Genomic DNA, 13,712 nt, shown 5'->3' with positions numbered 1-13,712 from the left:
CAAGTATAAAACAATTGACTAAAATACAACTTAAAAACAAGATTAAAGTACAACATTAAAATGCAGTCTCATTTCAGTAGAAACTCAAATCAAAAACTTTTTGAGGATGAAAAGGTCAAATCTTTATCAAAGGCCAACTATCCAGACTGGTCCTACGTGGGCCAGAAAAAAGCCAGGGAAGTCCCCAAATAGGAGTTCCATCACAGAAGGAAAAAGGAAAGAGGGGGAGGGGATCAAGTTGAGATATAGAAGAGATAAGAAGAAAAACTATGTGTCTCCCTGAACTATGGTGAACCTAGTTATGAAGATCAAATTTTATCTTCAGGCTGCAGATAAAGATCATTGTCCTGGGCCGTTTTCTCCTCAGAACAAGAGAACAGCACCAAGCCAAAATGGACAGCTCCCACTGGGCAAAGCAGATGTGGCATGAAAGGGGTGCCAACGAAACCACGCGCACCAGCTTCCATTACTTGGAATGCAGCGCAAGATGGAGGGGAGCTGAATTTTGGCATCACACAGGGCACCGCTGAAATTTGAGACCCCAGGATCCGCCACTGAAGCATTGCTTTCAAAGGACTGACATTTGTTCTGATTCAGCTCGCAGAAAGTGTGGGGACGCTGGTACACATGCTACATCTAGTTCAACCCCCTATAATGCAAGAATCACAACTCAGGCATCCCTGAGAGACGGTCACCCAACCTGTTTAAAAACTTCCCATGAAAGGGAGACCGCCATCTCCCAAGGGAGTCTGTTCCACTGCCAAACAGCTCTCACCACCAGAAATTTCTTCCTGATATTTAGTCTTGAGTGCTCTTCCACACTTGTCCTGTGATTTCTAAGCACAGGTCCAAAAGGCATTTCTCTTCCCCCAAGAAAACCTGCTGTTTACTGCTGAATCAGAACAAACGTCAATCCTTACAAAAGAAGAGCGGCTGATCTTAGGGTCACAAATTTCAGCAGTGCCCTGTGCGACGCCAAAACCCAGCTCCTCTCTGCCTTGTGCTGCATTCTAAATAATAGTTGTGGCATCCCTGGCAGCACACCCGAGGCTCTGTGCCCAGCAGTAGCGTAGCCAATGGGGGGTGGGGAGGGTGGGGTGCTCTGGGTGGTGCTTATTTGGGGGGCAGCGCTCTGGAACACAAAGTGATGCCCAAGTACAGATGCCCCAATATGCTGCTCCCAAAATCAGTGCAGCCCAGGGCTCGGCTCCCGGCCCGCTGGGCTGCGGCGTCCCCCTCCACTGCCTTCCCCTCAGCAACACTCAGGAGGGTGCCTGCGAATAACCACTGGTGCCCAGTGTGACTGAACTGGTCGTGCTCCCCTAAATCTGCCTCTGAATGCTTAAAGCCACCCTTTGGGGAGCAGCCCTGCTGATCAAGCTGCTGTTAAAGGCACTAGAGCAGGCCAAGACGGAGTCTTCTGGTTATCATTGAGCTATCATAGAATCAGAGATGACCACAAGGGTAATCTAGTCCAACTCCCTGCAATGCATGGAATCTTTTGCGCAATGTGGGGCTCAAACCCTTGAACCTGAGATCAACAGTCTTATGCTCTACCAAGTGAGCTATCCAAGCAAGGGATTGGTTGGCAACTCTTGCTGGAACTTACGTTGAAGCAAAGAGGCCTGGGGATCTCGACCAATGGAAAACTACGAAATCACTAAATTGTTATCTAGGTACAAAGAAAAGGCCATTTGGAGGACAAAATATGAGGAGCAGAATAATCAGTAGAGAACAAGAAGTACTCATAAAACTAGGCAAGCCCTCATCAAAGACATCTGCAATACAGCCTCGTTTTGATCATCTGTGGCCACCCTGAGGTATTTGAACTGGAACAGGTGCAAAGGAGAAGAACTAAAATAACTACCCAAATAGAGAACTTACAACAAGAAGTGGAACACACAGGGTCTGCTTAGAAGATGAGGCTGCAGTCCCTTACCAGGAAGTAAGGTGCATTGAACTTAGTGTGCATGTGCAAAGCACAACAGACCACAGAAGTGCACATTCTACAAATAAATTTGAGGCAGAGGATGGCTGAGGTTTATGTTGAAGACAGGGAGGGTTCAAGAGCCTGTATTTCAAGAGCTGTGATGTTATGCCCCAGAATCCTTTGCAAAGCTGCAGGAGGTGCTTGGACGAAGCTCTTGGCTTGCACTTCAGCTGTGTGTTTTTCTGATTCAGACTCTTTAACCACATCCCCTTGGCAACAGCTGTGAATACCTCTGCTTTCAGATTGATAAAAAATTAGAACCAGAATCAAACTCCCAGCTCAAGTCTGGAGGGTTTCTTCTAATAGTTTACAATAAAAACCGAGCAGTGATGAAAGCCCTGAAGCACACCATAGGCCGGACACTGCTGGTGTCCGCATTTTCACAATCTGAGATCTAAACCTGGATCTGAAAAGTCTGACTCGCTCTTGGCCTATCCCCTCAGATTCCTGCCAAATTTTGTATGCAGTCCAATTTTTAAAAATCATTTTTATGTGTATGTGCTGGAAACTTCCAAGAGGATCCAACAAACTCAAGAGAGTTGTGTTTCTCTTTTTTGTCTCTTGGTAAAGATTGCTTATCAGCACTTCTAAAGGAGTCTCTGTGCCAAAAAAGGAAAGTGAAAGGGATCGGGAAAAGATGCCATTCTGAAATGTCTGTACTATCACAACACTAGAGGTGTGGTCCTTTACTTAAGGGACTTAAGGAGGGCACAGACCCACAGATTTGCACAGGCATGCAATACACCTGACCACAGTATCCTTCTGGAGTGGCTCTGAGAGTTGGGAGTGAGAGGCACTGTATTGCAGTGGCTCCACTCCTACTTGTAGAGTCACTACCAGAGAGTAGCACTAGGGCAGCAGGTCCCAACTGGTGTTCCCAGTGGGTCTGTGGCCCCATAGAGATATCAACATTTTCGAAAGTAGGGGGTCTGTGGCTTGGCTTTTGAAAAACTGGAGACCCACAGTACTTAGCTAATTGGAAACCGCTGCACTAGGGGATTTTTGATTGACTCCATGGCAACTCTGTGTCTTGGGACCTTCGGCAAGCAAAGCACGAGCTCTATCGCCGCATCATGAACTGCTAGTTATGACGTTTCCGAGAAAGGCCTAATCTGAACTCATTTACACAGCGATGGCAATCTGCTCTTCCTCAGTGCTCAAAATTATCTTCCCTCTCAAGGCTTCCTCTCCATCTACACTATCACAATCTGCCCTGTTGCTAAGACACACGTAGCTTTGGTTTTATTTTTTATTTTTTTTAAATCTCTGATGGCTCCTTCTCTCCTAGAGCAGCTACACCAACTACCTTACAAACCCAGTCCTTGATTGGTTTCCCTCTAATTAACACCTGGCCCCATTCAACAACAGTATCAACAACTGGGTGTGCATGGTTGTTTATAGGTTTGTAACCTGCCAAAGCATCTGGAATACTAAACGCCCTCTAAGTTGTTCTAATAGTCAGGCCCTCCCCTCAAGATACATGGCTCCCTTGACACCCTCTGAAAGCGGGGTGGAACTTCAATTCTCCAGATGTTTCTGGACATCCCATCACCCCTGACCCCACTGGCCATGCTGCCTACAGCTGATGGGACTTGGGGTTCAACAATATCTTCAGGGTCACAGGTAACCTAGTTCCAAAAGCTATTCCAAAAGAAGGATACAATGATTCAGATATGTTTTAGAGACCACTATCCTCTTCCCCATACTACTTTTCATCAAAACTTTGCCGCAGGTACTTCACCATCCAAAACAAAAAATAAATAAAAGCCTTCTCTCTCACCCAACGCAATTCAGCACAATTCACACCCCATTCTAACATTTCGGGTTTTTCTTTTCTTCCTTGCATCCTCAGAGAACAGGCCCCCAAGGCATGGACTTTCCACGTATAACATTTCCTTGGAAAAGATGCGCTATACAGATTTAGTTCTTACAGGGACTGAAAGGGGTTCTGCCATATCGTTCTGTCTAGTAATGACTCTGTGGTTCTTCCAAGGAAAACCTGTCACCTGAAATGAGTGTGCCACAACTTGTCCACCCCACAGGATGGCCCAAAGGGACACAGATTAGCATGTGGTAATTTATCAGCATAGATACAAACACAGAAATAACCATCATAATTTAAATCACAGTACATCTGTCCACAGTGGGGAAGCCTTATCTTTCAGTCACACTTGGACCAGGCGGCTGTTCTACTAACAGAGCACACCTTCAAACAAAGGACTGCCCTCTGCAAAACAGGCCACCCTGCCATTCCAGGAATCCTTGCAGTGCCGCCACATAGGGCACATTCAGATCACAGATGGCCATGCACATCCCAACCATGTGTCCTTGGCCAACATTGCAAGGGATCAGGGGCACACACCTGATCAGTACCCCCAAAATATAACCACTATTTAGAAAACACTGGGTTGCTTGTTCCTTCAGATTGGTCCTTCCATCATAGAAATGTATTGGGGGGGGGGGGCTTTCTTGGAATTCTCTGATTTGTTATGCAGCTGCTTATGGCATTCTGACTACGGTATTTCCTGGGGCAGGGACTGCCCATTGAAGTCCCAAACTCATAGGTGAGCATTTGCTGACCTTACGTCCCTTTTGGTCCATTCCAGCCTAGGATCCTAAGGGTCAAATGCACAAGCCAAGCACTTCATGTGAACCAATGACCAAGGAAAGAGAACTGAGTTTCCAGTGGGTGACTCAGAGTCTGGGAAACGCTCAGACAGAGACTTGAGCAGCTGTAAGTATTTGCAAGGTTAACTTCTCTCTCCCACCTCCCAGTGGTGGTTCAAGACAGGGGAAAGATCCTCTGAGCAATTGTGCTTGAGTGGAAACCCGTGTTATCATCTTTTGCAGGGGGAAAACCCCCAAGCATATATAAGTGCTGTGTATGCAGAGCTTGGATTTTATGCATGGGAATGCAGGGAAAGCCCTTCTCTTGCCCCTTCACCTGCCACAATTCCCTAGTCCTCTCCATAGCTGTCAACTTACAGATTTGAAAATAAGGGACCAGCAGCCTCGAAAATAAGGGACCAGCAGCCAAAATAAGGGATTTTCTGGACACAGGTATGTTCAACTTCTGAGTCCCTCCAAGCCAAAGGCAGAAAGCCCAGCCAGCAGCCAAACGAAGCCTCAAGCGGTGGTTCCCACAGCGCAGCAACCCAGCAAAGGGGATGCAGTAAGGAAAACCACTGTCACCTCTCCGCTGGGAAGCGCTGAGCAAAGGCGAGTCCCCAGGCAACGCGGCCAATTTGATCGGCACAAGTCATACAAGCTCCACCCCCCCAGTTCTTAGACTCCTTATTGGGTGAGCAACGCAGCAAAGCAACACAGTTGGAGCCTCCCTCGTCCCTGGCTGGCAGGGAGGGAGGGAGAGGAGCTGCTTCCTTTGAAACCCAGGAAATTTAAGGGACATCATCAATAAGGGACAGCAGCGGGATGCGGTGCTGGATAAGGGAGTTTCCTGCCAAATAAGGGACGGTTGACAGCTATGGTCCTCTCCTAGCTCCCTGCACCCCACAGCTGGGCAAAGAAATAAGTCATAGCCCCAAGAGCAAAGGGAGGAAAGGAAAGCAACAAGGTCCTTACTTCTCACTTGACTCCTGATCCCACTGATGCACCTCCCCTCCCCATATCCTCCAACCTTCCTCAGATGAAACTAGGGACATTTCTCGCTCTCCTTCAACTAACCCTCCTCAACCCTCCTTTTTTGCACCCCGGCAAAACATAGCCTATCAGAAGAAGGGCGAGTGCCACCCACATGACACCAATGGGACACAGTACACATGCCCTCCACTGTCCTGAGAAAAACCATTAGTCCTGGTTTTATTCTTTCATAGATTTACAAACATAAAGCTATGGTTTTCCCAGTAGTGATGTATGGAAGTGAGAGCTGGACCATAAAGAAGGTAGATCCCTGAAGAATTGATGCTTTTGAATTATGGTGCTGGAGGAGACTCTTGAGAGTCCCATGGACTGCAAGAAGATCAAACCTCTCCATTCTGAAGGAAATCAGCCCTGAGTGTTCACTGGAAGGACAGATCCTGAAGCTGAGGCTCCAATACTTTGGCCACCTCATGAGAAGAGAAGACTCCCTGGAAAAGACCCTGATGTTGGGAAAATGGAGGGCACAAGGAGAAGGGGATGACAGAGGTCGAGATGGTGGGACAGTGTTCTCGAAGCTACCAACATGAGTTTGACCAAACTGCGGGAGGCAGTGGAAGACAGGAATGCCTGGCGTGCTCTGGTCTATGGGTCACGAAGAGTCGGACATGACTAAACGACTAAGCAACAACAAAGATTTACAGAAAGAAAAACACACACCAATAAATAAATTTTAAGAAAAGAGAAAGATTAGATGCAGACGCACACAGTGGCGGAGCTTCATGCTCCAGCACTGGGAGGAGGAGAGCAGGCTGGGGTGGGGCTGGTGTGCGCCCCGGGGGCGTGGCACACGTCTTGGGGGCGTGATGCCCAGCGTGGGGGGGGGGCAGCTGCGATGGCACCCCACTGGGATCGTGGTGCCAGGGGTGGCCGCTCCCCCTGCCGCCCTCTTCCTCCGCCAATGGATGCACAAAGCATATTTTAAAATCAAAACTCCTTGCACTCCACTCTGTTGCCCTTTCTTCCCACCCATGGCAGCCCTGTCCTCTACCTGCCTCTCAGAGACAGTGTATCACACAGGGCTGGTCCTTGGCTAGAGTTGTCCTACGCCCGGATTTTCCTGGACACCTCCAGAATACTGCAGTCGGCGGTAATCAGGCAAATGTCCGGGAAAATCCAGGCGTATGGCAGCTTGTTTGGGCAAAACTAAGAAAGGTCAACAACTGCAGCCATGGACCACCGGTATAAAGTTTACGGCATGTAATGCCTTAAAGGAAAATATTATGAAAATGATCTATAGGTGGTACATGACCCCAGTCAAGTTAGCAAAAATCTACCATTTGCCTGATAACAAGTGTTGGAAATGTAAAGAAACTGAAGGTACTTTTTATCACCTTTGGTGGACGTGCCCAAGGATTAAGGCCTTCTGGGAGATGATATATAATGAAATGAAAAAAGTACTTAAATGTACTTTCCCCAAGAAACCAGAGGCCTTTCTCTTGGGCATTGTCGGCCAATTGGTGTCAAAGAAGGACAGAACCTGGAACCTGAAGCGTCTGTAACCCAAGGTACCACTGTGGTGAGGTTCAGGGATCAAATCAGAAGCCGGGATCGCTTTCGTAATTCCAGGACTGTCCTGGAAAATTGGGACACTTGGAGGATATGCCTTCCCGGCCACAAAGGTAGCAGCAAAGCAGAGCAGGCCAGCAGCTCTCCAAGAAGGAGGAAGAGGAGGAGGAGGAGGAGGAGGAGGAGGAGGGGGAGGAGGAGAAGAAGAGTTTGGATTTGCTATCCCGCTTTATCACTATCCTAAGGAGTCTCAAAGCAGCTAACATTCTCCTTTCCCTTCCTCCCCCACAACAAACACTCTGTGAGGTGAGTGGGGCTGAGAGACTTCAGGGAAGTGTGACAGGCCCAAGGTCACCAGCAGCTGCATGTGGAGGAGCGGGGAAGCGAACCTGGTTCACCAGATTACGAGACTACTGCTCTTAACCACTACACCACACAGAAGCAGGTTATCCCACCCCAGCATAACTATCTCCCCCGAGTCCAGGGGATCAGTGGTTAAGGATGTGCTGGCTGTGCTAAACCTTCACTCATTTCCACTGATGCATCATGAATAGGAAGTATGTGGGAGTGGCCACATCAGCAAGAAGCAAATTCAAGTCAGTACAGTATACTGCAAGAGCACCCTAGGACTGTAGCGCATCAGAGGTGTATTTTTAAAATGGAAAATTTTAGTATGAAAAGTAACTTTTTATTGGGGGGGGGGAGCAATGGATACCACACAGTTTGCAGCAAATGCCATGTCACCGTTCAGAAATTATTGAGGGTGCAAGCAGCCCTGAATGCAGGAGCGTGTAAGTCCATCCCAGTACAGATTGCCTTGAATGCAGACTAAAAGTGTTGTCTGGAAAAGCTCTTGAGAAGGGGGACTTCAAGGACACTAGGGAAACTAGCCCAGATAAAGCAGCATTGGCAGGGGACCATGGAAAAAGCAACGTTGCTTAAATCTTCCTCAACCTACCATTTGGTTTGTGTAACTGCGAAATAATTTGCATCCTATGCAGATTAGGCTGTTGGGATTTGGGGAACTAGAATGTTGGGATTTGGAGAATTTGAATACCCTACTTTTGGAGCTCTTACTAGTTCAGTTATTAAAAAAACAACTTCCTGAATAGTTTGCCAGCAAACTTGGCTACTTGGCTGCCTTGTGACTCGCCCTCAACTCCAAATCGCTTATGAATAAAAAAAAAATACAAAGCCCTGTACAATTTCGCTTCCTGGTTCCTTCATTGTGAGCACTGCCCATTTATTCCTTGCTAGACTCAATTTACTGTCTTTTGGACTATTACTAATTCAGATCATGACCTGCCACCTTATCCCATGACAGCTGCAATTCCTTCCAAGTCTTAGAGAGAGTATTTGTCAAGACGTTATTTCTCAAACACTCTCCACAAATTCTAAAAAAAGGTTGTGAAGCTGGGGTACTTCCTTTTGCAGAAGCTGTGCTGAATCTCCCTCGGATGGACTTATAGGTACAAGCAACAGAATATTGCAATGTTTCCCTACTTTTTATCGTGGAGCAGATCATTCTTGTTCAGGGATCCTATCAGCCTGGAAGAAGAGCTGTCAAGGCTTTGAGAGGGAATAGTTTCAGAAGTAAAGGGATAAATGCCACACACGTGCATTTGCAGAATCAATTAATAGACTCATGTAGAGCCTAACTACATGATATTTTAAATTTTATGCTTGCAGCAACCACAGGTTTTAATATTATTAAAAAACCAAGCATGGGATCCAGATCTTAGGACCACAGTATACAATAAATCTGTATTATGTTCACATATTGCTCACACCACACTGATCCTGATCTAGTTGAGGAGGGAAGCACATTTGATGGTTGTTTTTTTAAAAGAAAACAGATCCTGATATTATTGCAACAAATGCACTTATAGTAAAGTGTAGGTTCACAGTCTGACTTCTGGTTTCTTCAGACCCTTTTCTGGCTGGCTGCCTCTCTCTCCCTCTTGGTTCAACTGTCATCAGCATTTTGTAAGCTCACAGCTTCTTGCTGGACAGTTTTTCATTGTTTTAACGTCTATTGTAAGTCACCTTTGTGCTCTCTGGGGTATTTTAAAAAAACATTTTCCTGTACTTCTGCAAGCCCTGGGTTTCCCCAAGTCTGCTGATACTTCCCTCTTGTTTCTCAGTGGCCTCAGCTTAGCAACAACCCTTGCACCACTCAGTGCATGAATTTGCTATTAGAAGGAGTGACGATCATAATTCCAGGCTTCGTAACATTTCCCACAAATTTAGACTTGGTGGCTCTTCAGCCAAAAAGGTTCCTGGAGGAGCTACAGATAGAAATGGGAGCCGAAATCACCAATGTTCCCTTATTTGTCCCATGTCCAGAATGGAAATCGTTTCAGTGCGTACGATTGGTATTCCCTGTTGTTGTGATTTTCAGCCTGCAAACAATGTGTAACAATATGAAATTGATGACAACCCTCCCCCAACTTGCACTGGGTTTCCTTTGCACTGAAATGAATGGTGTGGAGTAACATAATGATAATTTAATGGCATACTTTATTGCGTAAAAATTCACCACTGCAGACCATTGAGATAAATATTGTAGTTTTTGTAGAAAGCTGAACTGCAGCAGAATAGAAACAGAGATGCTTGCAAAAAAAAAAAAAAAATACAAGGCAGAACACAATGGATGCCTTCTTACATCCCTCTGGAGAGGTCTGTAATTATTATATATTGCTGCTCATAAGACTGGGCTGCCTGGGAATGAACTTCTGCTTCCACCAACAGCATGACTAGATGCCTAGGGTGGCTACTGCAGAACTGAAAGCTTTTATCAGATCAGTCCAGAGATGAGTTTTGTGGGTACAACAAACTCTGGCAAATATATGTATTCTGATCTAAAAGCATTGCAAGGGAAACAACAAGCAAGGAAAATACTGCAAGGAAATGTTCTGCTTTCATTGACATACTTCCTAGTGCACATCAAGCATTTATTTTTCTGTTGGGCTAAGCTTGGATTCAAATGCCCTCACAGTAACAGAAAGCAGTCAGGTAATGTTTACTTTCATCATGAGTATAAGTACTTCAGGCTACATCAAACCATGGTTTGTCCTTCTATAATTTGTTTAAAGCATTTTCACTCTTCGGTCAAAAAGGTTCCCAGAGTAGCTACAGATCAATAACAAGGCAGTAACAATGCCCTTTGGTGCTCAATTTAAAAGACATGACAGAAAAGGTAGAAGAGGGGAAGGGAAAAGAAAAAAAGGAAATTCAGGCAGCAGTTTTTACAGTTTTTATAAAGTCCAATTAAGAAAGCAGAAATTCAGGTTGCCAGATGCAATGATTACTGTTAGGTGACAGATGATGAAAACTAAGAGCCAAAGGCAGTTAGTATTTCAGCATAGCCCATGGAATATCCCTGCGTCCTTTCTCTCCCTCTGCCGCAGCCTAGAGGAATAACCACTGCTAGATGGCGCAAAGTCAACGGCAACTGGACTCAAGCTGTTTTTGAGCTGTTTTGGTGCAAGTCCCTACCTCATTGGCAAGCCATTCAAGCAGGGCGCTGGCACCCCAACAAGTATTAACCTCATTCTAGTCCTAAGAATCAGATCCATTCTGCAACAGATTATAAGAGGGTAGCGTGGAGAAGGATGTCGAAGAGCTGCTACAGCAACCCCGGGTGCCAACTTATGATGTGAAAAAACCTGGTATCTGGGGAAAAGCCTGATAGAATCTGTTGGAAGCACCGCCTTGTTTTTAATATAGTGGGCTGAGGATGTGTCTGGATCCTAGAGCGGGAAACAAGATGTGAAGGCAGCACACACATGCCACTCTTCTGCAGGTGACTCTTCTGATGTGCCACATTGCTTGGGCAGCATCCATCTTGCCTCAACAGAAGCTGGGGCTCAAAAGAAAGTGGCCAGCCATGCATGCTGCAGCTCCGCATGGCAGCGTGTTAAATGGTGTGGTGGATTGAGCCCAGAAGCCTGGCTCCCTTAGTACCTTGGTTGTGCATTACAGAAATCAAGCAGTTGCCCAAGTGATAACAATGCTGATGATAGTGCCAGCACAAAAAATACCTTACAGCTGGCTCAGACACCAAACAAACAAAACAGCCAGGACTTCCCGCCAAACACCTCAGTTGCGTGGGCAACGCTAATCTGCCATGTTGTCTCATTGCCAGGCTTCCTTGCTTCCTCCTAAAATGGATTGAGTCAATAATACTGGAGCCAATCCAGAGAGTGGGGAGCTACATGTGTCCTAATAAAACCCTAACATTCAGGGCTTTTTTCAGCTAGAACTCACAGGAACTCAGTTCCGGCACCTCTCAGGTGGGCGCCATTGCCATTACAGTGGTACCTCAGGTTACATATGCTTCAGGTTACATATGCTTCAGGTTACAGCCTCCGCTAACCCAGAAATAGTGCTTCAGGTTAAGAACTTTGCTTCAGGATGAGAACAAAAATTGTGCTCCAGCGGCGCGGTGGCAGCAGGAGGTCCCATTAGCTAAAGTGGTGCTTCAAGTTAAGAACAGTTTCAGGTTAAGAATGGACCTCCGGAACAAATTAAGTACTTAACCTCTGAGGTACCACTGTATAAGAGAACAAGGCAGCTGAGTTCTGGCACCCCTTTTACTAGAAAAATAGCACTGCTAATATTCCTTTCCCCAAGGCCAGCCCAAGACATTTTGCTGCCTGTAGAAGGACAAGGTGGCACTCTCGTTCCTTGCACAGAAGCTGTCTGGGCTGGCAACTGAATATTATCTCCATGCTGGCAAAGAAATAGTGTCCACAGAGGACAGCAGAGTAGCTCAAGGTGTGTAGGGTAGGCCATGTGGCACACACAGCTTATACTTCCCCACTCTGCTAATGGTAGGGCCGGCCCAGGCCTAATCAACAAGCCAGGCGCTTCTAGGGTGGACATCTGCCTTACTCCACAGAGGACATAAGGTGGGAGAGAGGTGCCTTGAAATAGCCCATCAGCAAAAATTTATGTTGTATGTAGGAAAGATAAGATGAAATGGTAAAACCAGTAGAGTTGGAAACAAACCTCATAACGGGAAAGTTTAACAAAAGTGATGGATAACGAAAATAATAAGAAGCAAAATGTATAAGGAAACTAATATAACTAACAGTAGTGGTAAATTAATACAGACAGACAACAAGAATTGTATAAACATGAGGACTTATTTGTTTATGGATACACTATGGACAAATATGGAAAATGAATAAAAATATATAAAATGGAAGAAAGTAATGTGATAAAATTATATGTGATATAAAAAACCAGAAGGAGGAAGGAGGGAGGTCAGCTCTGAAGAGCAAGTACAAATGTAAAATGTAATACAATATGTGTATGTGGAGTATCTAATTGAAAAACTAATAAAGATTATTTGAAAAGAAAAAAGAAAAAAAGAGAAATAACCCATCAGCTGTTAGCACCTGGGCTAACCAGGTCACCTGGTCAGAGTCTTCTCTACTTTAGTTAGATGCATTGTATTTAAATTTACAGTAATTAGTTCTACTTCTGCCTATGCACATGCAAGTTAACATATGCAAAGAATTATGTAAATCTGCCCTCTTTTTGACCAGTGCTTCTTCCCCTGGGGTTTTTTTTGTGTGTGTGATGTGCAAGTGGCCGCACTCGACTCGCCAGATCTCATTGAACATCCGGGTTCATATACTTGTTGGGGAGAGAGCAAAATATGGGCCGTTCCACAATGTACATTTAAAACTCATCCAATGCACATTTAAAGTACATGGGCTCCCCACAAAGAATCCTGAGAACTGTTGATTGTGAGGGGTGCTGGGATTTGCACCTCTGTGAGAGGGAAACTGCAGTTCCCACAATTCTTTGCAGAAAGTCATGTGCTTTAAATATATGGTGTGCAGCTCGAATTCAAACAGTTTGAGAAACAAATACAACTCGCTAAACGCCAGGCAAGTCAGGCCATGTACAATAAGAGCCAAGAGGAAATGGCTGCAGGAAAATTCTCTTCCCTGTAGGCTACACTGCCGTGATATGAGATGTGAGACTGTGCTCCCATACACAAAAGAGAAATTTGCCTAAGCAAAACCAAGCTTTCTTCCTTGACACAAAATGTCTCCCCCGCCTCACCCACTACAATTGCCACTTGCCCACAAAGTTTACAGAGTTCTCAGAAATATGAGCTCTCTTCATTTCTAAACAAACAGCAAGTTTCAACCTGTTGCGCTTGGGAAACGCTTCAGAAGGTGAAGGCAGCATCTGCTAAATCAAGTAAGGTCTGGGTGGTGCTTCTACAGGTGAGACCTCATACTTTGAAGACCTAAGCCCACAAATGATTCTCCCTCAATTTCCTTCCTGCCAAATATCAGCTGCTGTCATTTTGGTATGTCTTATCAATTGCAGAAGTTTTCCTTTTTTGAAAAAAAAACACCACCACCTAACTGTACAAGAAGTTAACTGTCATGGTCAAAATGAGCACCCCTTATTCTCATCAAGGTTTCTGATTCCAGAGTTTGCATTTTATGATGAAAAATTCACCAGCAAGGGCCTAACATTCAAAGGAACCACGCTCAATTTAGTCTCGTATACGATCTACACACAGGTC

At 45.5% G+C, this 13,712-nt stretch overlaps 1 protein-coding gene across 6 annotated transcripts in view; it reads right to left on the bottom strand.

Annotated features, from left to right (window-relative positions):
- Positions 1–13,712, bottom strand: part of VAV1 (vav guanine nucleotide exchange factor 1) — an 89,918-nt gene that overhangs the window by 73,026 nt on the left and 3,180 nt on the right. The window lies entirely within an intron of this gene.

Source organism: Podarcis liolepis, assembly GCF_965112155.1.
Source record: "Podarcis liolepis genome assembly, chromosome: 17".
NCBI classification, from domain to species: domain Eukaryota; kingdom Metazoa; phylum Chordata; class Lepidosauria; order Squamata; family Lacertidae; genus Podarcis; species Podarcis liolepis.
Note: the sequence above shows the minus strand (reverse complement) of the source record. Positions and strands in the feature narration are given on the sequence as shown.